This window comes from Dermochelys coriacea, chromosome 3 (assembly GCF_009764565.3).
Source record: "Dermochelys coriacea isolate rDerCor1 chromosome 3, rDerCor1.pri.v4, whole genome shotgun sequence".
Classification (NCBI taxonomy): Eukaryota; Metazoa; Chordata; order Testudines; family Dermochelyidae; genus Dermochelys; species Dermochelys coriacea.
In genome coordinates, this window is record NC_050070.1 from 80,424,113 (window position 1) to 80,449,160 (window position 25,048).

Sequence of the window (25,048 nt, forward strand, 5' to 3'; positions counted from 1 at the left end):
GGAGACAGGGGCTGGCTGGAGGCAGGGCAGGGGGTGCGGCAGGGGCTGGCTGCGGGCAGGATGGTGGGTACTCGCGGGGAGAGCAGCAGGACGCAGCCCAGGCCCAGCAGAGCAGCCGGGGACCCACCAGGCAGCAGCGGGAGCCCCAGGGCCAGGGCAGTAGCAGCAGCAACAGGGCTCGTGTTCAGGGCCAGGCGGCAGCCCACGTGGCTCCTGCAGCATAACACCCCCGGAAGCCAGAGGAGGAATTACATCACTTCGCGGCCAGAGCCCATCAAAGCCTCAGTGCCCCCTGCAGGGAAGCAGGTTAACAACCGGTTCTAAAACTGGTTCAAAATTAACAACCGGTTTGCGCGAACCTGTGAAAACCGGCTCCAGCTCATCACTGGATATGGCACATGAGGAGTACTAGCAATGAAGGAGTCAAGCAGGAAGCCATCATACCCACTTTTCCATGGAGCACTGTTTTATGGTAGCTTCCTCTACACTGTTTGCAATGGCTGGGGGGCTTGTTGGCAGGCACATAGCAAGTATGCAGATTAATCTGACCACAATCATTTTATGGTGGGGGAGCACAGGGATTGCAGGCCGCTATGACAATTTTTCTGCTATGCAGTGGCCTGGCATGGAAGGATAATTCTGTTCCTCCTCCCAGAACCCATTGAAATTCCTGTGCAAGTCCATTTGCTTGGGCTTTGTGCAGATTTCAGGATGTGGCTCGATTGGACAACATTGTTATACTAACAGAGATTTAGCGTACTTCTTTAGCTGAGCCTATTAAGGTATTCTCACTTCTCTCATCACACTTTGATTAATTGTATGAGTGAAAACAAGTGAAGATTAATGCTGAAAAAATGAGAAATAAGAACTCAGTCTTTTGAAGCTTTGTCCTGAGGAGAGTACCTTTGTCTCCTGATCATCTATTACATGAGCACAAAATCAGTGGCCTGAACAACATAAAGAGTGACTGACAGATTTATGTGCGGGCCGGACCACCACTTCCCGCAGCACTCATTGGCCAGGAACAGCGAACCTTAGCCACTGGGAGCTGTGAGAACCTGCGGACGCTCAGGTAAACAAAGTGTCTCATGGCCCGCCAGGGGCTTACCCTGAACAAGCTGCGAACCAAGTTTGGGAACCCCAGCCCTAAAGTATGACAGATGTAGCAATGAAAAGTATTAATATTGGTATTGTTGATTCAGTTTGGCTGCCTGAAATGCATTTTTTAAAATACTAGCTGCCTGTTCTACTTTCTTATATTATTACCAGTAGATTGCAAAACCATTCACTGAAGTCTGATAAGGAAATGGTGTATTATAGTTTCTGTGCTTGATTACTGGAACTCTGCTGGCATCTTTGATAAGGCTCTCCAATATTTGCAGATGGTTCAGAATGCTGCTACCATGGCCTGAGGTAGGCAATCACAGTATATCAGTGCTAGCTGGTAATCAGTTCATTGAATCCCTGTTAAGCAATGTATTGACTTTACATTGCTCCCTTGGCCTATAAATCATTATTGCATAGTGTTGACTGTTCTTTCATACTTAACTGATCTGCTCTCTCGCTGCACTTTTTAACTCTTAAACATCAGCAGGTGCCAGTTTTTTTATCATTCATATTATCATTAACATTACAGCAGTGCATATGATGCTGTTAAGATTGGGGCCTCCTTGTGCTGGGAATTATACATACACATAGTAAAAGACAGTTCCTGCCTGAGAGTTTATAATCTAAATAGAAAAGGCAGACAAAGAATGGGAGAAAAGTATTTACTGAAGGGAAACTGAGGCACAGAGAGATTAAGTACATCATACAAGGTTACACAAAAATTCTGGAGGAGAACTAGGGGTTAAACCCAGGTTTCCTGAGTCCCAGTTCACATCATTAAACACAAGACCATCACTCCTCTCATTTGGAGTTACAGTTACATAACTTCAGTGAGATAACTAGTGATGTAAGGTTTTATCCAACATGAGTAAGGAGATCACAGTCTGCCCCTTAGGTTTAGAACTAGGAGTTGAAGTGTTAATGTTCCAACCTTTGACATTTCAGCTTTATGACTTGTGAATTCGTTTCTCTCCAGTTTCAATCCAGAGACCCAGCCCCTCCCACCCAAAAGTCTCTCTTTTTCTATCTAGCATTTGGAAGTAATGTACAATAAACAATAATAATAGTCTAACTTATTCGTTATGCTTTCTGATGCCTGAATGATGAACATGATAGACATATATAATTTTAGGGTCCAATCCTGCTCCCATTGAAGTCAATTGCAAAATTCTATTGACTTAGATAGCCTAGGACCAGCCCCTTATAGTATAGGAAGTAAATTACTTTTATTATTTTTATTTGGTCAAATATTGACATAAAACTTTTTAAATAAGTATATCCCACTGTCAAGACTAGACTGGGTGGTCCCTTCCAGGGCCCATACAAGCTGGGCTGCCTTATAAACAACAAGTAAATAATCAAATTGAATAAAGTTAAACTCTTGCATTCCTGCTGCTCTACTGCAGCTTTATACTGTGAAGCCTTCAGGCACTGGTTTGAGGGAGTACAAACATTGGCTAACTGTAGCACTGCCAACAAGCATCCCAAAGAAAAACAATGCTGAACTCCTGCCTATCCATATCCTGCTGCTCCTCTCCAGCCTCAGGCTGCAATGCCATTTCCAACACTGATTTTGAGCAATACACAAAAGATGAAAATCAAAATGTAATATATACTTAAATAGATAGTTATTTCCAAAGGCCATATCTCAAAATTAGTTCAGGACTTAACTGCGCCGGCAAATCTCATGTATAGATGTGTGTGAAGACAGAAGTATCACTAACAGTTACACTGCCAATGTAGCCAAGGTCTCCTACCCAATATAAGGCTTAACCTTAGGCCCACTTATGCATGTGCATAACTTTTCTTGTGAGAAAAGCCCTGCTGAAATCAAAGGGAGGGACAACTAATATGAGTAAACTAACACACATTTAACTCTAGCTAGGAGAAATTGTTTTCTATCATTAAAAATATTGAAAAAACTTTTTTAAATTTAAATGAACAACTTTCTGGAAGATCATCTTGGTGAAATTTTCTGGGTTATCTAAAAATTTTCGGTTTTCAGATTTTTCCCTCTTTTTTGCTCCTATTTTCCTCCCTTTCCAATGGAGAAATAGAAAAATACAATATATTTTCTGTAGAAGATTTCAAATGAAATAAAAAGGGTTTGTTTCATTTGATATTTTTTAACAATTCTGCTTTTCAATAAAAGAAAAATTGATTTTTTTTGTTCTATCAGCTCAAATGGCTGTAGGATTAGGCCCTCAAAGACACGGCTGCAGACCTGATAACCTGTAATTTTTAACGTTGCTGTTCTTGTGTAACCTCATTTTAGCTTTTTCTAATTCCATCAGAAGAACTGCAAAAAACCAAATCTCCATATCAGGCTAAATTCTCAAAGAGATAAAAGAAAACAATCAATGGAATTCATCACTTGTGGATGGACAACTATATTTACATTTTCAGCATGAGGTGCTGAAGTGTACAATGACATTGTATGTGCATTGTATACAATGACATTGCATACAATGACATTGTATGTGCCTCAATGAGACCACAGAAACAGAATAGCAGACTCGGGGATAATCATCTATTTAAATCATAAAAAGTTGTCAAACCTGTTCCTGTGATAAAAGGTGCATGAGTGCAGTATATTTATTTTTAATACAGTGCCATCTCTAGAAAACTCAATAATAATGGAGGATTTCAACTATCCTCATATTGTCTGAGTACATTTCACCTCCAGGATACGAGGCAGAGATAAAGTTTCTTGATTTACATTTCTTGCGGTTGGTCCCGCTTTGAGCGGGAGTTGGACTAGATGACCTCTTGAGGTCTCTTCCAACTCTAATCTTCTATGATTCTGTGACACAATTCTTGATTTAGTCCTAAGTGGAGCACAGAATCTAGTCCAAGAGGTGAATATTGATGAACCATTGATAATAGCAACAATCATACAATTAACTTTAACATCCCTGTAGTGGGGGGTCACCAAAGAAGCCCACCACAGTAGCATTTAACATCAGAAATGGCAACTACAGAAGAATGAAGAAGTTAGTTGAAAGAGACAGTCCTAAAAGTGAAATGCCTACAAGTTTCATGGAAAATTTTCTAAATCATAATAGAGGCTCACATCAAATGTTTACCCCCAAATTAAAAAATAATAATAATAATAATAATAAGAGGACCAAAAAAGTGCCACCATGGCTAAATAACAAAGTAAAAGAAGAGGTTAGAGGCAAGAAAGCATTCTTTAAAAAGTGGAAGTTAAATTGTACCAAGGATATCAGAAAGGAGCATAAACTCTGGCAAGCATAATTAGGCAGACCAAAAAAAGAATTTGAAAAGCAGAAAAGCCAAAGACTCAAAAAGTAACAATTTTTTTTAAGTACATCAGAAGCAGGAAGCCTTCTAAACCATACAGGTGCTAAAGGAGCACTCAAAGGAAATGAGGCCATTGCAGAGAAACTAAATGAATTTTCTGCATCAGTCTTCACAGCAAAGGATCATAGAATCATAGAACATGAGTGTTGGAAGGAACCTCAGGAGGTCATCTAGTCCAACCCCCTGCTCAAAGCAGGACCAATCCCCAACTAAATCATACCAGGCTTTGTCAAGCCTGACCTTAAAAACTTTTAAGGAAGGAGATTCCACCACCTCCCTAGGTAACACATTCCAGTGTTTCACCACCCTCCTAGTGAAAAAGCTTTTCCTAATATCCAACCTAAACATCCCCCCACAGCAACTTGAGACCTTTACTCCTTGTTCTGTCATCTGCTACCACTGAAAACAGTCTAGATCCATCCTCTTTGGAACCCCCTTTCAGGTACTTGAAAGCAGCTAACCAATCCCCCCTCATTCTTCTCTGCCGCAGACTAATCAATCCCAGTTCCCTCAGCCTCTCCTCATAAGTCATGTGTTCCAGTCCCCTAATCATTTTTGCCCTCCGCTGGACATTGTTCAATTTTTCCACATCCTTCTTTTAGTGTGGGGCCCAAAACTGGACACAGTACTCCAGATGAGGCCTCACCAATGTTGAATAGAGGGGAACGATCACGTCCCTTGATCTCCTGGCAATGCCCCACTTATACATCCCAAAATGCCATTGGCCTTCTTGGCAACAAGGGCACACTGTTGACTCATATCCAGCTTCTCATCCACTGTAACACCTAGGTCCTTTTCTGCAGAACTGCTGCCTAGCTATTTGGTCCCTAGTCTGTAGTGGTGCATGGGATTCTTCTGTCCTAAGTGCAGGACTCTGCGCTTGTTCTTGTTGAACCTCCTCAGATATCTTTTGGCCCAATCCTCTAATTTGTCTAGGGCCCTCTGTATCATATCCCTACCCTGCAGCATATCTACCTCTCCTCCCAGTTTAGTGTCATCTGCAAACTTACTGAGGGTGCAATCCACACCATCCACCAGATCATTAATGAAGATATTGAACAAAACCAGCCCCACGACCGACACTTGAGGCACTCCACTTGATACTGGCTGCCAACTGGACATGGAGCCATTGATCACTACCTGTTGAGCCTGATGATCTAGCCAGCTTTCTATCCACTTTATAATCCATTCATCCAGCCCATACTACTTTAACTTGCTGGCAAGAATACTGTGGGAGACCATGTCAAAAGCTTTGCTAAAGTCAAGAAACATGTCCATTGTTTTACCCTCATCCACAGAGCCAGTTATCTCATCATAGAAGGCAATTAGATTAGTCAGACATGATTTGCCCTTGGTGAATCCATGCTGACTGTTCCTGATCACTTTCCTCCCCTCTAAGTGCTTCAGAATTGATTCCTTGAGGACCTACTCCATGGTTTTTCCAGGGACTGAGGTGAGGCTGACTGGTCTGTAGTTCCCAGGATCCTCCTCTTTCCCTTTTTTTAAAGATGGGCACTACATTAGCTTTTTTTCCAGTCATCTGGGACCTCCCCCAATCACCATGAGTTTTCAAAGATAATGGCCAATGGCTCTGCAATTACATCTGCCAACTCCTTTAGTACTCTCGGATGCAGTGCATCTGGCCCATGGACTTGTGCTCATTCAGCTTTTCTAAATAGTCCCGAACCACTTCTTTCTTCAGAGGGCCGGTCACCTCCTCCCCATGCTGTGCTGCTCAATGCAGTAGTCTGGGAGCTGACCTTGTTTGTGAAGACAGAGGCAAAAAAAGCATTGAGTACATTCACTTTTTCCACATCCTCTGTCACTAGGTTGTCTCCCTCATTCAATAAGGGCCCCACACTTTCCTTGACTTTCTTCTTGTTACTAACATACCTGAAGAAACCCTTCTTGTTACTCTTAACATCTCTTGCTAGCTGCAACTCCAGGTGTGATTTGGCCTTCCTGATTTCACTCCTACATGTCTGAGCAATATTTTTATACTCTTCCCTGTCATTTGTCCAATCTTCCACTTCATGTACACTTCTTTTTTGTGTTTAAGATCAGCAAGGATTTCACTCTTAATCCAATCTGGTCGCCTGCCATATTTACTATTCTTTCTACACATCGGGATGGTTTGTTCCTGCAACCTCAATAAGGATGCTTTAAAATACAGCCAGCTCTCCTGGACTTCTTTCTCCCGCATGTTATTCTCCCAGGGGATCCTGCCTATCAGTTCCCTGAGGTTGTCAAAGTCTGCTTTTCTGAAGTCCAGGTTCTGTATTCTGTTGCTCTCCTTTCTTCCTTGTGTCAGGATCCTGAACTCTACCATCTCATGGTCACTGCCTCCCAGGTTCCCATCCACTTTTGCTTCCCCTACTAATTCTTCCCAGTTTGTGAGCAGAAGGTCGAGAAAAGCTCTGCCCCTAGTTGGTTCCTCCAGCACTTGCACCAGAAAATTGTCCCCTACACTTTCCAAAAACTTCCTGGATTTTCTGTGCACCGCTGTATTGCTCTCTCAGCACATATCAGGGTGATTGAAATCTCCCATGAGAACCAGGGCCTGCGATCTAGTAACTTTTGTTAGTTGCCAGAAGAAAGTCTCATCCCCCTGATCTGATGGTCTATAGCAGACTCCCACCACGACATCACCCTTTTTGTTCACACTTCTAAACTTAACCCAGAGACTCTCAGGTTTTTCTGCAGTTTCATACCGGAGCTCTGAGCAGTCATACTGCTCTTTTACATACAATGCAACTCCCCCAGCTTTTCTGCCCTGCCTGTCCTTCCTGAACAGTTTATATCCATCCATGACAGTTGTCATAAATATAAAGGGAAGGATAAACACCTTTAAATCCCTCCTGGCCAGAGGAAAAACCTTTTCACCTGTAAAGGATTAAGAAGCTAAGACAACCTCGCTGGCACCTGACCAAAATGACCAATGAGGAAACAAGATACTTTCAAAGCTGGGGAGGAACAAAGGGTTCTCTCTATGTATGTGTTCTTTTGTCTGGACCAGAGCAGGAATGCAGGTCAGAACTCCTGTAAAAAGTCAGTTAGCAATCTAGTTAGATATGCGTTAGATTCTGTTTTGTTTAAATGGCTGATAAAATAAGTTGTGCTGAATGGAATGTATATTTCTGTTTTTGTGTCTTTCTGTAACTTAAGGTTTAGCCTAGAGGGATTCTCTGTGTTTTGAATCTGATTACCCTGTAAGGTATTTACCATCCTGATTTTACAGAGGTGATTCTTTTACTTTTTCTTCAATTAAAATTCTTCTTTTAAGAACCTGATTGCTTTTTCATTGTTCTTAAGAACCAAGGGTTTGGGTCTGTGTTCACCTATGCAAATTGGTGAGGATTTTTATCAAGCCTTCCCCAGGACAGTGGGTATAAGGCTTGGGGGGATTTGGGGAGGAAAGATGTTTCCAAGTGGGCTCTTTCCCTGTTATATTTCTGAGACGTTTGGTGGTGGCAGCAATCAAGTCCAGGGAACAAAAGGTAAAATAGTTTGTACCTTGGGGAAGTTTTAACCTAAGCTGGTAAAAATAAGCTTAGGGGGTTTTTCATGCAGGTCCCCACATCTGTACCGTAGAGTTCAGAGTGGGGAAGGAACCTTGACAACAGTACTCCAGTCATGTGAGTTATCCCACCAAGTCTCTGTTATTCGAATCACATCATAATTCCTTGACTGTGCCAGGACTTCCAGTTCTCCCTGCTTGTTTCCCAGGCTTCTGCATTTGTGTATAGGCACTTGAGATAACTCACTGTTTGTCCTGCTTTCTTAGTATAAGGCAGGAGCCCTCCCATCTCACGCTCTCCTGCTCATGCTTCCTCCCAGTATCCCACATCCCCACTTACCTCAGGGCTTTGATCTCCTTCCCTCGGTGAACCTAGTTTAAAGCCCTCCTCATTAGGTTAGCCAGCCTGCTTGTGAAGATGCTCTTCCCTCTCTTCGTTAGGTGGAGCCCGTCTCTGCCTAGCACTCTTCTTTCTTGGAACACTGTCCCATCGTCAAAGAATCCAAAGCCTTCTTTCTGACACCACCTGCGTAGCCATTTGTTGACTTCTACGATTCGACAGTCTCTACCCAGGCCATTTCCTTCCACGGGGAGGATGGATGAGAACACCACTTGTGCCTCAAACTCCTTTATCCTTCTTTCCAGAGCCACATAGTCTGCAGTGATCCTCTCAAGGTCATTGTTGGCAGTATAATTGGTGCCCACGTGGAGAGGCAGGAAGGGATAGTGATCCGAGGGCTTGATGAGTCTCGGCAATTTCTGTCACATCGTGAATCCTAGCTCCTGGCAAGCAGCATACTTCTTGGTTTTCCTGGTCGGGGCGGCAGATAGATGACTTAGTCCCCCTAAGAAGAGAGTCCCCATCTACCACCACCCATCACCTTCTTTTGGGAGCGGTGGTCGTGGAACCCCCATCCCTAGGACTGTGAATCTCATGCCTTCCAATCAGCAGAGTCTCCTTCTGTTCCCTTCCCTCAGATGTATCATCTAGACCACTCTCCGCATTAATACCCCTGGAGAGAACATGAAAACGGTTGCTTACCTGTATCTGCATTGCTGGTACATGGACGTTCCCCTTTCTTCTTCTGGAGGTCACATGCTGCCAAATTTCTTCACTGTCCTCCTGTCCCTGCTGTGCAGCCTGCTCTGAATCTTCAGAACATTGTGTCTATAGAAGCATATCCTGACGTCTGTCCAGGAAATCTTCAGTTTCTCCTATGCAACACAGGGTCGATACTTGTTTCTCCAGACCTTGAACCTTCTCTTCCAATATGGAGACCAGCTTGCACTCTGTACAGACAAAGTCACTTCTGTCCTGTGAAAGAAAGACAAACATGGCACATCCAGTGCAGGTCACAACAGCTGAACACTCCCCATCCATATTACCGTCCTTCTACGAGCTTCCTCAGTTGTAGTGACTACTCCGAGAAGCTGGCAAGATGTAAGCCTCAGAGGGCTCTCCCCGGGCAAACTCCCAGGCAAACTCCCTCTGTTAGCCTCTCGGCTGTTCGCCACTCAGCTGGTTTTCAGCTGACTGGCTTTTTATAACAGTCAGGCCCACTCAAGGCTCACCTGGAACAAAGCACTCTCAATTCACACTTTTCAAACAACCAATCAAGCACACGGTCAAACTGTGGCATGCAAACTATCTTTTAAATCAACTTCTGTGCCAGATGACTGGAAGATAGCTAATGTGACAACAATTTTTTAAAAAGCCTCCAAAGGTGATCCTGGTAATTACAGTTTGATAAGCTTAACTTCAGTACCGGGCAAACTGGTTGAAACTATAATAAAGAACAGAATTATCGGACACATAGATGAACATGACTTACTGGTGAAGAGTCAACATGGCTTTGAGAAAGGGAAATCATACCACACCAATCTATTAGATTTCTTGGAGGGGGCCAACAAACATGTGATATGGGTGATCCAGTGCATATAGTATACTCACACTTTCAGAAAGCCTTTGACAAGGTCCCTCACCAAAGGCTTTTAAAGTAGGCAATCATGGGATAAGAGGGAATGTCTTCTCATGGCTTAGTAACTGGCTAAAAGGAAACACAGGGCAGGAATAAATGGCCAGTTTTCCAACTGGAGAGAGATAAGTAGAACCGAGGGACCAGTACTATTCAACATATTAATAAATTATCTGGAAAAGGGGTAAACAGTGGAGTGGAGTAATTTTGTATTGTCTGCAAATTTTGCATGACTGCAAAGAGTTACAAAGGGATCTCACAAAACTGGGTGATGGGGCAACAAAATGTCAGATGAAATTCGGTGCTGATAAATGCAAAGTATTGTGCACTGGAAAACATAAGCCCAACAATAAATAGAAAGTGCTGTTACCACACAAGAAGAGATCTTGGAGTCATTGTGGATAATTCTCTGAAAATATCCACTGAATGTGCAGCAGCAGTCAAAAAAGCTAACAGAGTATTAGGAACCATCAGGAAATGGATGGATAATAAGTTAGAAAATATCATAATACCTCCATATAAATCCATGGTACACCCACATCTTGAATAATGCATATAGGTTTGGTCACCCCATCTCAAAAAATATATATTAGAATTGGAAAAGATACAGAGAAGGACAACAAAAATGATTAGGGGTATGGATCAGCTTCCACATGGGGAGAGATTAAAAAGACTCGAACTTAAAGAGATGACTAAATGGGACTATGGTAAAAGTCTATAAACTCTTGAGTGGTGTGGAGAAAGTGAATAAGGAAATGTTATTTACTCTTTCAGATAACAGAAGAACTAGGGATCAACCAATGAAGTTAATAGGCAGCAGTTTAAAACAAACAAAAGGAAGTACTTCACACAATGCACAGTGAATCTGTGGAACTCATTGCCAGGGAATGTTGTGAATGTCAAAACTATAATGGGGTTCAAATAAGTTCATGGAAGATAAGTCCATCAATGGCTATTAGCAGGATGGTCAGAGATGCAACATCATGCTCTAAGTGTCCCTCGCCTATGTTTGCCAGAAGCTGGGAGTGGACAACACTTGATTATTGCCTGTTCTGTTCCTTCTCGCTGAAGTACCTGTCATTGGCTACTGTTGGAAGACAGGATACCAAGCTAGATGGACCATTGGTCTGATCCAGTATGGCCATTCTTTTGTTCTTATGTTTTATGGCCAAGTCTAATTGTGCTATATGTTTCCATAGGTACAGTTGCCTTGTCACAAACCTTCATGTGCAAGATATGAAATTCCATTTCTACAGCTTATCCTTTTCTTTTTCCCCAGATTCACCTGCCTGTATCTGGCTGGAATATCTAAATATTATATATGAGAATTTCCTAACTCAAAAGGTGTTGTATCCAATCTGGCAGAATTCCACATTAGAACTCATCTTGACAGATAGAGAGGAATTGATCACAGAACTAAACATGCACGGTAGCTTAGGTACATGATCATGACTTGATGACATTTATAATGTGCAAACAGAATAAGGTCCAAAACAACTGTGAGCTAAATCATCTGGGATGAAGAATTTAATCAGAAAATGTGATACTGAGAATTGCTTAAGAACACTTCACTAGATGCCCAAAAAGTCATAATCAACAAAGAAGTCTTGGTTAAAAAACTGGACTGATTTAGAGGGAAAGTACAGTCAGCTGGAGAAAGCAAGAGAAAGAATGGAAGAAAAGGAAAGCTGCAGTAATGAATATAAATCAGAAGTTAGGATTTAGTAGAAAATTGATAAAAGAAACAAATGGATACAAGAAGAAATCTATGGGCAGCAGAATTAAAGACACTAAGAAGGAGGGTTTTTTTAAGTACATTAGGAATAAAGGGGATCCTTACAATGGTATCAGTCTATTATTAGATGGAAATAGTAGAATTACCAACAATAATGCAGAAAAGATGGAAGTGTTCAATAAATATTTTTGTTCTGTATTTGGAAAAAAATATATCGTTATATCATATGATATGCTAACACTTTTTACATACTACTAGTATCTCAAGAGGATGTTAAACAGCAGCCGCTAAAGTTAGACAATTAAAAATCAGCAGGTCCAGATAACTTGCAATCAAGAGTTTTGAAGGAGTTGGCTGAGAAGCTTGCTGGACCGTTAATTGATTTCCAATATGTTTTGGAACACTGGGGAAGTTCCAGAAGACTGGAAGAAAGCTAATGTTGTGTCAATTTTTAAAAAGGCAACACCATGCTCTAAGTGTTAGACTGACAGGCTTATAATTAGCTAATTATGACCTAGCTAATTATAAGCCTGTCAGTCTAACATCATCATGGACAAGATAATGGAGCAGCTGATATAAACTCAATTAATAAAGAATTAAAGGAGGGTAATATCATTGATGCCAAATCAACCTGGGTTTATGGAAAATGGATCCTGCCAAATGAACTTGATATCTTTTTAGATGAGATTACAAGTTTGGTTGATAACGGTAATAGTGTTGATGTAATATTCTTAGTCTTTTGTAAGGTGTTTAACTTAGTACCAACAGCATTTTGTTTGAAAAATCTAGAGTGATATAAAATTAACATGGTACACATTAAATGGATTTAAATCCGGTTTAGGTCTCAAAGTAAATTTGTAAAGAAGGAATCATCATCATCGTCAAGTGAGCATGTTTCTAGTGGGGTCCCACAAGAATCAATTCTGGGACCTACATTATTTAACATTTTTATCAATGACCTGGAAGAAAAATAAAATCATCACTAAAATCATCAAATAAAATTTGCAGGTGGCACAAAAATTGGGGGAGTGGCAAATAATGAAGAAAACAGGTCACTGATACAGAGCAATCTGGATTGTTTGGTGAACTGGGTACAAACAAACAATATGAGTTTTAGTATGGTTAAATGTAAATGTTGATACCTAGGAACAAAGAATGTAGTCCATATTTATATGACTGGGAACTCTATCCTGGGAAGCAGTGACTCTGAAAAAGATTTAGGGTTGTGGTGGATAATCAGTTGAACATGAGTTCCCAGTGTGACGGTGTGGCCAAGAGGGCTAATGCAATCCTTGGATGCATTTAAACAGGGGAATCTTGAGTAGGACTAGAAAGGTTATTTTACCTCTCTATTTGGCACTGCTGTGAGTGTTGCTGGAATACTGTGTCCAGTTCTGGTGCCCACAAGTCAAGAAGGATGTTGATAAATCGGAAAAGGTTCAGAGAAGAGCCATACGAACGATTAAAGGACTAGAAAACCTTCCGCATAGTCATAGGCTCAAGGAGCTCAGTCTTATTTACCAAAACAAAGAAGGTAAAGGGGTGACTGGTTTACCGTCTATAAGTACCTACATAGGGAACACATACTTGAAAATGGGCTCTTCAATCTAGCAGAGAAAGGTATAACATGCTGGAAATTGAAGCTAGACAATTTCAGATTGAAAATAAAGCCGTAATAACCACCAATGGAACAATTTACCAATCAATGGTCATAATGGATTTTCCATCACTGGCAAGTTTTAAATCAAGACGAGGTGTTTTTTCTAAAAGATGTGGTCTAGGAATTATCTTGGGGAAGTTCTATGACCTGTGTTGTACAGGAGGTCTGACTAAATGATCACAATGGACCCTTCAGCTTTGGAATCTATGAACGCTATATGATCAGTAAAGCTAAGATTTTTGTCATGGATATTTTTAGTAAGTCACGGATAGGTCACAGGTAATAAAGAAAAATTCACAGAAGCTCGTGACCTGTCCCTGACTTTTACTAAATAGAGCCATGATAAAATGGGAAGGGGCTGGGCAGCTGCAGGGTGACTGGGAGCTCCAGGGCTCCTACCACCTGTGGGTGCTCAGAGCTCCAGGGTCCCCCTGCCCCCTGTGGTGGCCAGGAGCTTCGGGGATCCTCCTGTTCCCCTGCCCTATCATGTCAACGGGGAGCCACCGGGGTCCCTCTGCCCCCTCTGCTTTGGTAGCGAGTTGCCAGGATCTCCCTGCCCTGCTGTGGAGGCCGGGGAGCTGAGGGGGTCCCCCTGTTGCCTGCAGCAGCTGGGAGCTGTGGGGTACCTTCTGTGCCTATAGTGGCTGGGAGATGCCGAGTACCTCCGCTGTCCATGACAGCTCAGAGTTTGGGGGCCTGCTGCCTCAGGCACCAGGGGTACCTCACAGTTCCCTGCCACTGCGTGATGCGGTGGGTCCCTGCAGCTCCCAGCCACCAGTGCTGAAGTCATGGAGGTCTTTCGAAGTCATGGATTCCATGACTTCCATGACCTCTGTGACAAAATCATAGCCTTAATGATCAGCAAACAATATAGGCTGTGTATTAGTGTGTAATTTTGTAAACAAAATACCTCAGTACACAGTGTACATAGTGTAAAATAGTATAGAAGAGGGCAGGTACCCCACTAGTTTACTTGGAAGTTTCACAAGAGGAGAGGAACATGCTGAAGTAATGCTCTTCCAGGTGTTGCGAAGCTCTTACATGTATGTCCTAAAATATTCTTTGGGATTGAGCCTCTCCGTTTTCTGTGTGCTTGGAATGGGCTGACAAAAGTAGATTATAAAATGCAAATTTTGCTTTTCCATTACAGAGAAAAGCTTTCTGGCTTTTCCACTAAAGCAGCAAAGAGCTCAAATGTTATGTGTTTATGTTAAATGTGACGATCTCCTTTCTGAGCCTAATAAGCCTGAACCTAATTAAATTTAAACAGAAGTGGAAGACAGAAGGGACATTACACATAACCAAACTGCCAAACCATAACCAAATAAGAGAAATCTAAATTAAACTGGATGAAAGGCAGCTTTGTTCATCCCTAAACACTAGTACCTATTTACAAAATAGTTTTCTACTAAATTCATCAAAGAGATTGGAATGATGCCAAATCCAGATACACTAGGATAGATATACTTGACTAAACTGAGACAAGAAAAGGAGGATTTTTATCAACAATAACACTACATAAGGGTATCATGATTAACATTATTATAATGGATACCAAATGAATTCATAACTATTGGCACTTTTTTTAAAGTATCACCAGAAACTCTTTAGCAATCGCCTGCCCCAAAAGCACAAATGCAAAAATGTGTCATATACAGCAGATGTCCTAGTGCACAATGAAAACAAAAGAAAGAATAAATTGCTTACATCATAGCTATCCCCCTGGTAACCCACCACACCACAGGGTTTTAAACTCCAGTCCAATCCTTATATCTTCTGAATTAAAAAAAATCACATGATAAAACACCTTGTGTGACATTATTTGTTCAATAAAGAGACAAGAAAGGCTATTAATTATGCCAGAGTGCAAGAAATGGCTTCCCCTAAGCAAGCAATCATACCTTCTTAGCTACTAGAATTAGCTGTCTGTAGCAGACTGTTACCCATTAGTTCCTGCCGGGTCTTAGTTCTATACTACTAGAACCTCCCACCCCTCTGGAGGCAAAGTGCAGCAACGAAAGTTTCTGGGTATTTCTAGCAGGAACAACAAATGCCAGGGAAGCACAGTTTCCAGCCCCCTTCATGATATCGAGTTTCAGTAATAATAATTGCTGACAGAGGCCACCCATACTTGTTCTGTTGGGGGAAACAGTTTTATCTTGGTCCTCATTCAAGGACAAAGTTTTAAGGATAGACCCGCAGCTGGTGTAAATCATCCTAGCTTCACTGAAGTCAGTATCAACTTTGTGCTAGAAGAAAACCAAAAGTTGCATGATGGAAAGATGTTATGATTGCCTCCTCTTAGCTCCTTTTACCTGCTGCCACTACCCACTTAAAAAGTTTGTTCAGGTTCTAGAGGTTTGTACTGGCTCAAGCTGTGTTCCCCATTTTAAGTATAGGAATATCTCTGAAATCTAGAATATCTCCTTAACTCAAATGAACTTTTAAAGGGCACCTTCTGTGTTGCCTTTAAGTGTTACCTTGTGTTCACTTCAATAAGATTGTAGTCTTTAGGCGTCTTTCTGCATAAATGTTTGTGTGTGCATTGGCTTCTATTCTGAGCAAAATGTTTAAACATACTCATCTAAGTGTTATAAATGCTATTTAGGATAAAGCAGCTGTTTAACTTAAACCCCTACCACTGCCATCTGAATGCATCACCTCTGAGGCGTGCTTAAAATCCCCAAATGTACATTAGTGGAGACTGGAACCCAGTATCCCAGAGCTCTCTCTTGGTAACAGAAAGCATTATCCTAGGCCACTAGACTGGTTCCATAGGTTGTTATTAAAATATTGTAAAGGGAAATAGCCAGTAATAGAATATAGGTACAAAGTACTGTAGATAAGATCCTGCTGCCACTCTTGTCAATAACAGTTTGGTGTTGACTTCAATTTGGCCAGGATTTCGGGCTGTATCTGCAATGCTGGTGGCATTATTATGAAAACAAGTTTCAAAGTAATTAATAAGCAGTTTGATCATATGCACATTTTTGGACACAATGACTCAAAAAATGCTTGAAACCGCTCTGTAAAACGTAGAGATTGCCCTTTAAAACTTCAAAACAGAATTTGATGCTGCTATTCCCTTTAAATCAGACTGAAAGAGAGGAAACAATACCAAAACACTAAGGTTGAGATGTAAGGAAAAACAATTTATTTTCAGATCAGATACCTGCTGCTTCCAATTTAGATATTGGATAAATGATCTGAAATGAAAGCAGCAGCCTGAAATGGAGTGTTTTTCTAAGCTTCCCTAATTAGAATCAGCTAGTTCAGAGCAGCTCTAACCAGAACCACCTCCTCTTCTTTGACTGACTGGGGTGACCTGCAAAACAGAAAGTGTGAGTGTTGTTAAAGAATATCTCAGACAGCAGATAAGAAATGAAGGCTTTGAAAAAACTGTGAACACCCTCTGGGCATGAAATTAGACTTGTGAATTTAGGGGGAAAAGGCATGTAAACAGTTTAAGCAGGAACGGAAGACCGAGGTCAACAGGGATGTTTCCAACTGCAAATCACCTGCTGGGGAAGAAATTAGTTTTGAATACCTAACAGAAATCAACAGAGTGGGTGGGAAAGTTATTCATCTTTGTCACAAAATCCTCATTTTCCCCCTCAATCAAGCTGCATAACAGGACAAATATAATCTTCATTCACACAGGATGAACCTCACACAATAATATTAAGAGGTTCATGCTACAGAAGATGATTTGAGCAAAGAAAGTGACATATATGGCTCTTCTGACACCTGGACCATTGGGTGGCAATTTTGTTCTGTGGTGAGTGTAGCCATTTGCAATAACTCCTACGTGGATCCTGCTTTGAAACAAATTTAGGAACCACTGGTCAACAGTAATGGTAAGCTGCATTATGGTACCCACATGTCAATAAGTGACAGTGTAAACCATGGACACAAATCAGGCGTCATGAATTATAACATTCAAAAACCAGTCGGAGAACACTTCAACCTCCCTGGACGCTCAATTACAGACCTAAACGTCACAATTATTCAACAAAAAACAGACTCCAACGAGAAACTGCAGAACGGGAATTAATTTGCAAACTGGACACCATTAAATTAGGCTTGAATAAAGACTGGGAGTGGATGGGTCATTACACAAACTAAAAACTATTCCCCCATGCTAATTTTTCCCCTACTGTTACTCACACCTTCTTGTCAACTGTTTGAAATGGGCCATCCTAATTATCACTACAAAAGGTTTTTTTTTCCTCCTGGTGATAATAGTCCACCTTAATTGATTAGTCTTGTTAGAGTTGGTATAGCAACCCCCATTTTTTCATGTTCTCTGTATATATATATCTTCCTACTGTATTTTCCAGTGCATGTATCTGATGATTTTAGCCCATGAAAGCTTATGCCCAAATAAATTTGTTAGTCTCTAAGGTGCCACAAATACCCTTCATTCTTTTTGCTGATACAGACTAGCATGACTGCTACTCTGAAAACTGTAAACCATGTATTACTGTGGGCTGTGTCTTCTGCTGTGCCTGATCCATTGAGAATGAGTCTGTTAAAACTCCTTATTACTGAGCCCTGCTTTTTATCTTAAGCTGTAGGGACTCATGCTTTCAGTTCTGGAGGTCCCCAGTTCAGTCCCTAGTGTCATCTCAGAGAGAGGTCATTGCAGCAGTATACAGGCAAAGCCATCTAACCATGCTAATGCCCTGTTAGGGTCCAGTCTCCTTTTTGTATGAACTCAAGGGATTTCCCTGGGCAGAAATTACATTTCTGGAAGATGTTGGGCAATATGTACCTGAGCGCACCAACCCAACTCAGCACATCTACACATTATGGCTTCGTCTTCACTATGTGTTCTTAACTCCTGTTTACTAACATAAGGTACAGTTCTAGTGAAGACAAGGCAGTTGTACTTTTACCATGAGTTAGTTGGTTAAGGTAAGCCGCAAACTCCCTCAGTCTTTAGCTCAAACAGTTAACAGATGTGAAAACAACAAACTGGCTTGTTTTTACTAGGATTTTACCTAATGTTAGCTAATATGACTTAAGAACACACCTTTATTTGTAGTGAGGACACACACTATAAGATAAAGGAAAGACCTCATTTCCCTATTAGCACCATTACTAATGCCATATATTTCCATTTGCTTTAGAATATTCTTTCCATATGAAATTAACAAAACTACTGATGAGCAAACTGATAGATTCTTCTAAAATAATCTTCAAATTCACAATGTGATTCTTTGGAAGTGGAAAAAGCATCTACAGTACTAGCACTCTTCACAACAAACCTGATCTCAAAATCTAGGTGTGCAATTCACCTCAAAAGGATTAAAAACAACCCCACCCATCTTCTCCCTCTCTCCCTCCAGCCTCACATGACACTATGAACTCAAAAAAAAAAAGTTAGAGTGGAAGGGAGACAGATAAATGTCAAGTTTTTAATGGAAATATGGCTGCACATGTTACTTTAATGATTTACAGGTTGCTGACTCCTGATAACAACAAACTGTGCCTTTAAAATCTGACCCTCAGCTTGGAAGAATAATTGTTCTCCATAGACCTTTCAACAATCTGTAAGGAAACCTTGGCATGTTGAGCTCCAGAGATTACTGTAGAAGGGGTACTATAGGGACTACTGTATGGATGGGATTAGTGTATTAGAACAGAGGTTAGAACTCAGAGGTTCTCAAACCAAGGCAAGAGTTAAAATAAAGCCTCTGTTCTAACCACTAAACAACACTAAGGCAACATCTATGCTACACACCAGTTTCAGCAACATATAAGTAGTGCCCTACCAAATTCACAGTCCATTTTGATCAATTTCATGGTCAGAGGGTTTTAAAATTGGTCAATTTCATGTTTTCAGCTATTTACATCTGAAATTTCATGGTGTTGTAACAGTGGGGGTCCCAACCCAAAAGGTACCTAGAAGTGGGTCTGATCTCCCGCACATTCCGCCCCCACAATGGTGCCTAGACATTAAACGGGATGGATATCGTAGAAGTGAAAAGAATTAGTAGATCAATTAATTAAAAAACAAAACTTCTCACTTTCCTTATTGTCACATTAGTTATGATTGCAACACCCTTTTTATATAAGAATTTTCACAAAGCACCTCAGACTCCATTGCAAAATACATAAGACCAGATTCTTATCTAATATATGTTGGTGTAGCTCCAGTGAAAACATTAGCCTACACCAGCTGAGGATCTGACCATGGTGGTATTTTAACACATATAACATTCAGTGGATAATAAAAATGCTTCAAGGACAATCAACAAACATATCATAGGTTAAAGATGAGGTGTATGCAGGAGCTAAATGTGGTGAACAAACATTGATTTTGGAAAATACGTTTTGTGAAAGTGTATATAAATATCTGAAACTGCTAACTTTGAGAATTCTATAACTCAATAGAAGCAGCCACTGAGAAAAAATATTCACTAAGGATTAGTATTTGTATGCCAAGTTTTACCCAAAGTGAATTTATATTGATGAATTATAGACTGAAAATAGTAATGGAAACAATTGTAATGGAAACCTTGATTACAGTAATTTAATAGCATGTGAAAAAGCACCACTGTAATAAAGTTTTTTCATTTGCATAATACTTCAATATATTTACTAAAATATTTTAAACACATTCTAAATACATTTAACAATCACACTTCATACCATGACATTGCAAATTTAGTTATTTTCAGAAATTGTGTTGTATTTTAGATTAAAATGATATGGGTTATTTTGCAGTAACTATGCTATTGCTTAACTTGTATCATCTTTGTACTTAACACACTGGCTTTTATCACCTAAAAAGATTATTTTCTGCAGTACTTCACTGTGTTTAGGTAGATATAGCAGCCTTTTAACATTTGAGTGATAACAAGGAGCCTAAGAAAGAAAATTTGAACTGGGCCAAGACCAGGACACATTTTTCACTATAGGATCTCCAGGTACCCTCAACACAATAAGTTCACTCCTTACCCTTTTCTGTCTTCTTCGGGTAAAGCCAGTGGCTGACCATTTCCACTTCTGTCTCCAGAGCTGAAAGAGCTGAGACGTGGAGAGTCCATAGTCCATGGAGTTGCAACAATCAACGTGAGAGAATATAGAGAGGAATATGATGAACATGGTAAATGTTGTTGAGGTGTTGAAATGCCCAACTGCAAACATAGAAGATATATGACCCAAATTCTCAGCTGATATAGACTGACATAGATCTCCTGGCTAGCTGTAGATGTGGCCCATGAAGTTAGAAGAAAAGTCAAAGGTCAAGAAAGAGGCCAAGATTATGGTGGCAGATGTATTCACCAGCTTAAACAAGATTGATCGCTGCAAATCTACAACGTAAAGACCAAACTATAAATCTCCAACCAAGTGTTATTTCCAGTCTCACATATGGATATGAAAGCTGGAAATCCACCAAGGTACAGTCATCTAAATGCCTATGAGACCAAATGACTCAGGAAAATACTTGGTATCAAATGGAATGAAATTATAACAAATGACAAGATTCATCAGAGAGCTCAAAAATCAATTATTTCCAAAGTTATCCAGAAAAAAAGATGGAAATAACTGGAACAGGTGTTGAAAATGAAGCCAGACCATCTGTCATGGCAAGTATGCCATTGGGCAGCTGGAGGAATACATAAGAGGGCCGATCAAAATAATCACTTCATCGAATAATACCTATAGGAAACACTTATGTGATTTAACAATGCAGAGAACATGCAAAAAGTGGCCAGTATAGACAGGGATGATGAAGCTTCTTTCATGGCCCAAGGAACATATGATGATGCTGAAAAAATTTAGATTCACTAGGTGGAAATAGGGCACCTGAGTTAAGGAGGGAAATCAAGAAGATAGAAATGTGTTAGAGAATAGTTCTCTTTCCTGTGAGATGCAAACTCCTTGCTTTAAGACATATAATTCTGCTTCTCACCTAGGTATCCATGCATATCATAAATATTTGGTAATCAAAACAGTGTTGATTGTGGACTGCGTGAATCTTGACTGCATGGTGCCGAGTCAGATATTGTCTTGTTCTCTAGCTGAGTAAAAAAGGTTATTCGCTGAATATTTCATTTAAAAAAAATTAAGCCTTTCTTTTAACTTGAAGAAAAAATATTTCTCATATATATTTGTAAATTATTTGACCAACTCTATTGAATCTGGGTGGAAACAAGTATTCACTGAATAATTTTAATGACATTTTAAAATAAATTTCATCAAATTAATTTGAGGAATATAATTCAACCTGCTTTACACAGCTATAGTCAGCATCCTGCTGGAGCCTAAAACAGAAAAAAACCAAACAAAAAAAACCAAACATACAAAAGCAGAGAACATATAAAAGGAAAGCGATAAGAGGAAAAGTTATCCCTTATATTTGTTCTGTGACTTTTCTTTTCCCCTATTACCCAATCCAATCCTCTCTCAAATTGTCCTATGCAATATCATTGTTAATTGCTATGTGTCAGGTTTGGCAGACAGATGACTAGAATCATTGAAACCTACTGTATAATAATGCTGTACTAATGGTGATGTTATCTGGTAATGAGGCATCTTTATAGCATTTTAATGTGACTTATCATTACTACTCCCATTGATTTGGATGTCTTCAAGAAACATAACCCAACCTGAAATCTTGCTGGAGGCAAACATTTACCACTGTACAGCTAAATCTGTTGGAAACACAGGTGTTTCATTTTGAATTTAACAGGCAGATTGTGTTTGTGTTTAGGAAACTGAAGTTTCTCAGGAAAAGACAGAGGGTACAACCCTCACCTGCACTGAGGCAAAGGTGCCTTTTAAGCCACCTTTATGTCTCCTTAGTTGCTGGGGCCAATTACACTGCAAAAAAGTCAACAGACTCAGGCTGTCTCCACTGTCGACGTTCTGGCTCGGAGTGGAACGTGCTCTGAAGCATGGGGTGTGTGGGTGTAGGGTTTCAGAGCCCATGCGCCAGCCAAAGCCAGAACATCTAAATGGCTATTTTTAGCATCATAGCATGAGCTTGATCCTGTAGGCCCAGGCTCTGAGTCTCTCTGTTGCAGGGGGGGGGGGGGGTTTGGCAGTGTAAACATACATTAATCCACTTTAATTCTAAATAAGAGTGTACACACAGGGTTTAATTCAGTTTAACGAATCCACTTTAAATTTACAGCTTTAATTAATCAAATTGATTTTCCTGAGTGTCCCTGTCTAGACAAGTCTTATGATTTGAACAAGAAAAGGTCAATAGCCTATTCCCAGCCCCTTGAGCCACCCAGTTCTCCTTTAGCAGTTCTTCAAATAAGTTACACAAGGAATGAACTTGATCCATTGTTTCTAAATAACTGATCTAAACAAATTATGTCTCTGGGATCCTTCAGGTGTATTTTAAAAATCAAACATTTCAAAGTTTTTTTTAATCCATTTACTGAAATTTAAAGTTCTTGTTCCTTCCCTCCCTACCCAACACATGCACAGTTCAATCTCACAGAATTATTAATACCTATTACATGATTGGAGACAAACAATAATGTCACTTTGCAGTGCTGGAAAGTTAGAGGAAAGGTCATATTTTGTGACAGAGTGTCATCTAAAGAAATGAAAAAGTTCTAGTTAAAATAAACTACATAGGAAAACTCCATATTTAAAGAATGTACCAGTACCATATCCGTCTGAAACTTAGATATAAATGTCTCTGTGTTTAGAGTATATATAGATATAGATAGATAGATGCACACATTTCTTTATTGGCTCAGTATTAGAACACTATCAATTACTGCACATACTTTTAAGTTTATATTATTTTCCTCCTTATTAATCCTGCCAGTGCTCTTGTTAGCCTTAAAAATTAAGGTCCTGAATCCTGTAACAGTGTGGGGTTGTGTACCCTGGTTATTTTTGGATACATGAATTTATGAAAATCTGGGACAAAATCTTTAATTGACTTAATTAGATACTTTGAGAACACAGTACTCCATCTTGAACATCTGTATTCTGACTCACTCTGGTAATATTCTACATGGATTATAAACTGACTTTTTCACTCAGACTAGTTGCGTCCAGTAATTGTTATGGGACTACTTCTAGGAGGAGTTTAAATGCCCATGAATTTTTGTGGCACTGGGAAGTGCCTACAGAATTTTTTCTATTGATAAAAGCTAGGGTTTTTTTCATGTAACTCCTGATTGTTTCCTCTAAATCTTTAATTTTCTTTATGGCTGATGAAGACTTCTCCAAACTCCCATGCACATCACTTGTAAAACTTGAGTTGCTGGCCAATTACTCAATTGGAGAAATCATACAAATGAATATAATTAAAAATCTGTTGCTGTACATAGCACATTGCTGTTTAAAACTCAATAAAAACATTTCATATTTTGACTTAGTATGCTCCCCATCCACCCGGTATTTATCCCCTTTTTTAGCAACAGTGGCAGGGCCATATAACGAGGGTGCGAGAAGCAGGACAGCTGCCCAGGGTGCAAAGCCGTGGGGTGTGGAAAAGTGGTGCAGAAAAATGATGAAAAAGCCCAGTAGGTAGCACTAAAATACCTAGTTACAGCTCTAAAATAGGGGGTTGGGCTTACCCACCTCTACGTACCCATCTCATTTGAGTACTAGGAGTAACATGTGATCAGACAGTTTACTTAATTTTCCAGTACCTTGTCCCAGTATGATTGGTTGCTGACCTGTATTTTGTTGGACTGCCAGAGCTGCTTTAAGACTTAATCTATTCAGAAACTTTTCTGGCCAAATTTGCAAAGTAAATACTTCTATGTTCTTCCAGTTTTTTATGACCACTCATCAGCCTGCTAATAAACTTGTTCATAAAAATCAGGCTGAATAGAGTTCTATTCTTTCATTACCATCTAGAAAATATTCAAAGAGGAAAGAAAAAGAAATGGTGAGGGAGTTTTATAATTTCTTTGCCTCTAGCACAATTCAGCATTTAAGATCACCAAGACTCTTTTGTTGTTCCCTCCTAAAAATAAGCTTGATTAAATGTTTAGCATTTTTAGACTTTAGGGCTAACTCTGCACATTCTGACCCCTACACAACGTGTACTGTATTTTAATGAAGTCTGAATAAAAAGTGACAGAGGGCAACTTTAGTGTGTAGATGACACAGAGTCGGTATTCTTCACTCGGACGAATTGGGAAAACTTGTCACATGGAGAGAAAGTAATAAAAAAAGTGGGTATAGATTGTCAAATAAACAGACTCCTTAAAAAGTATTAAGAAAGAAGGAAATAAGTAAGTTTTTAGACTGTAGTGGAATAGCTTTCGTAGATATACTCTACCCCTGTGCAAAACAGAGCTTTCACTGAGCTCTAATGATTAAAAACCACTACACAATCTCTCTCAAAAGAGAACAGCCTTTGAACTAAGCATGTACAAAGTCTTATATATCATATAATGCTGATGCCCCAGCCCTGCAATGCATGGGGACTGCTGATCTTGCATGGAGGCCTGCTTAAATCAATGGAACTCCATGCAGGCACAGGTTTCAGAGTAGCAGCCGTGTTAGTCTGTATTCGCAAAAAAGAAAAGGAGTACTTGTGGCACCTTAGAGACTAACAAATTTATTTGAGCATAAGAAGACACAGTGATTGACCCTCACACATCAAGTTGGGGGATTGGTGTAAAGTCTCACACTTAACAACTGACATTTTGAAAAATGCACAAATGTGAAGACTTGTTAGTACATAATAAATTCCTTTCTATTTATGATTTTAATGATGACTTGTTTTCAAA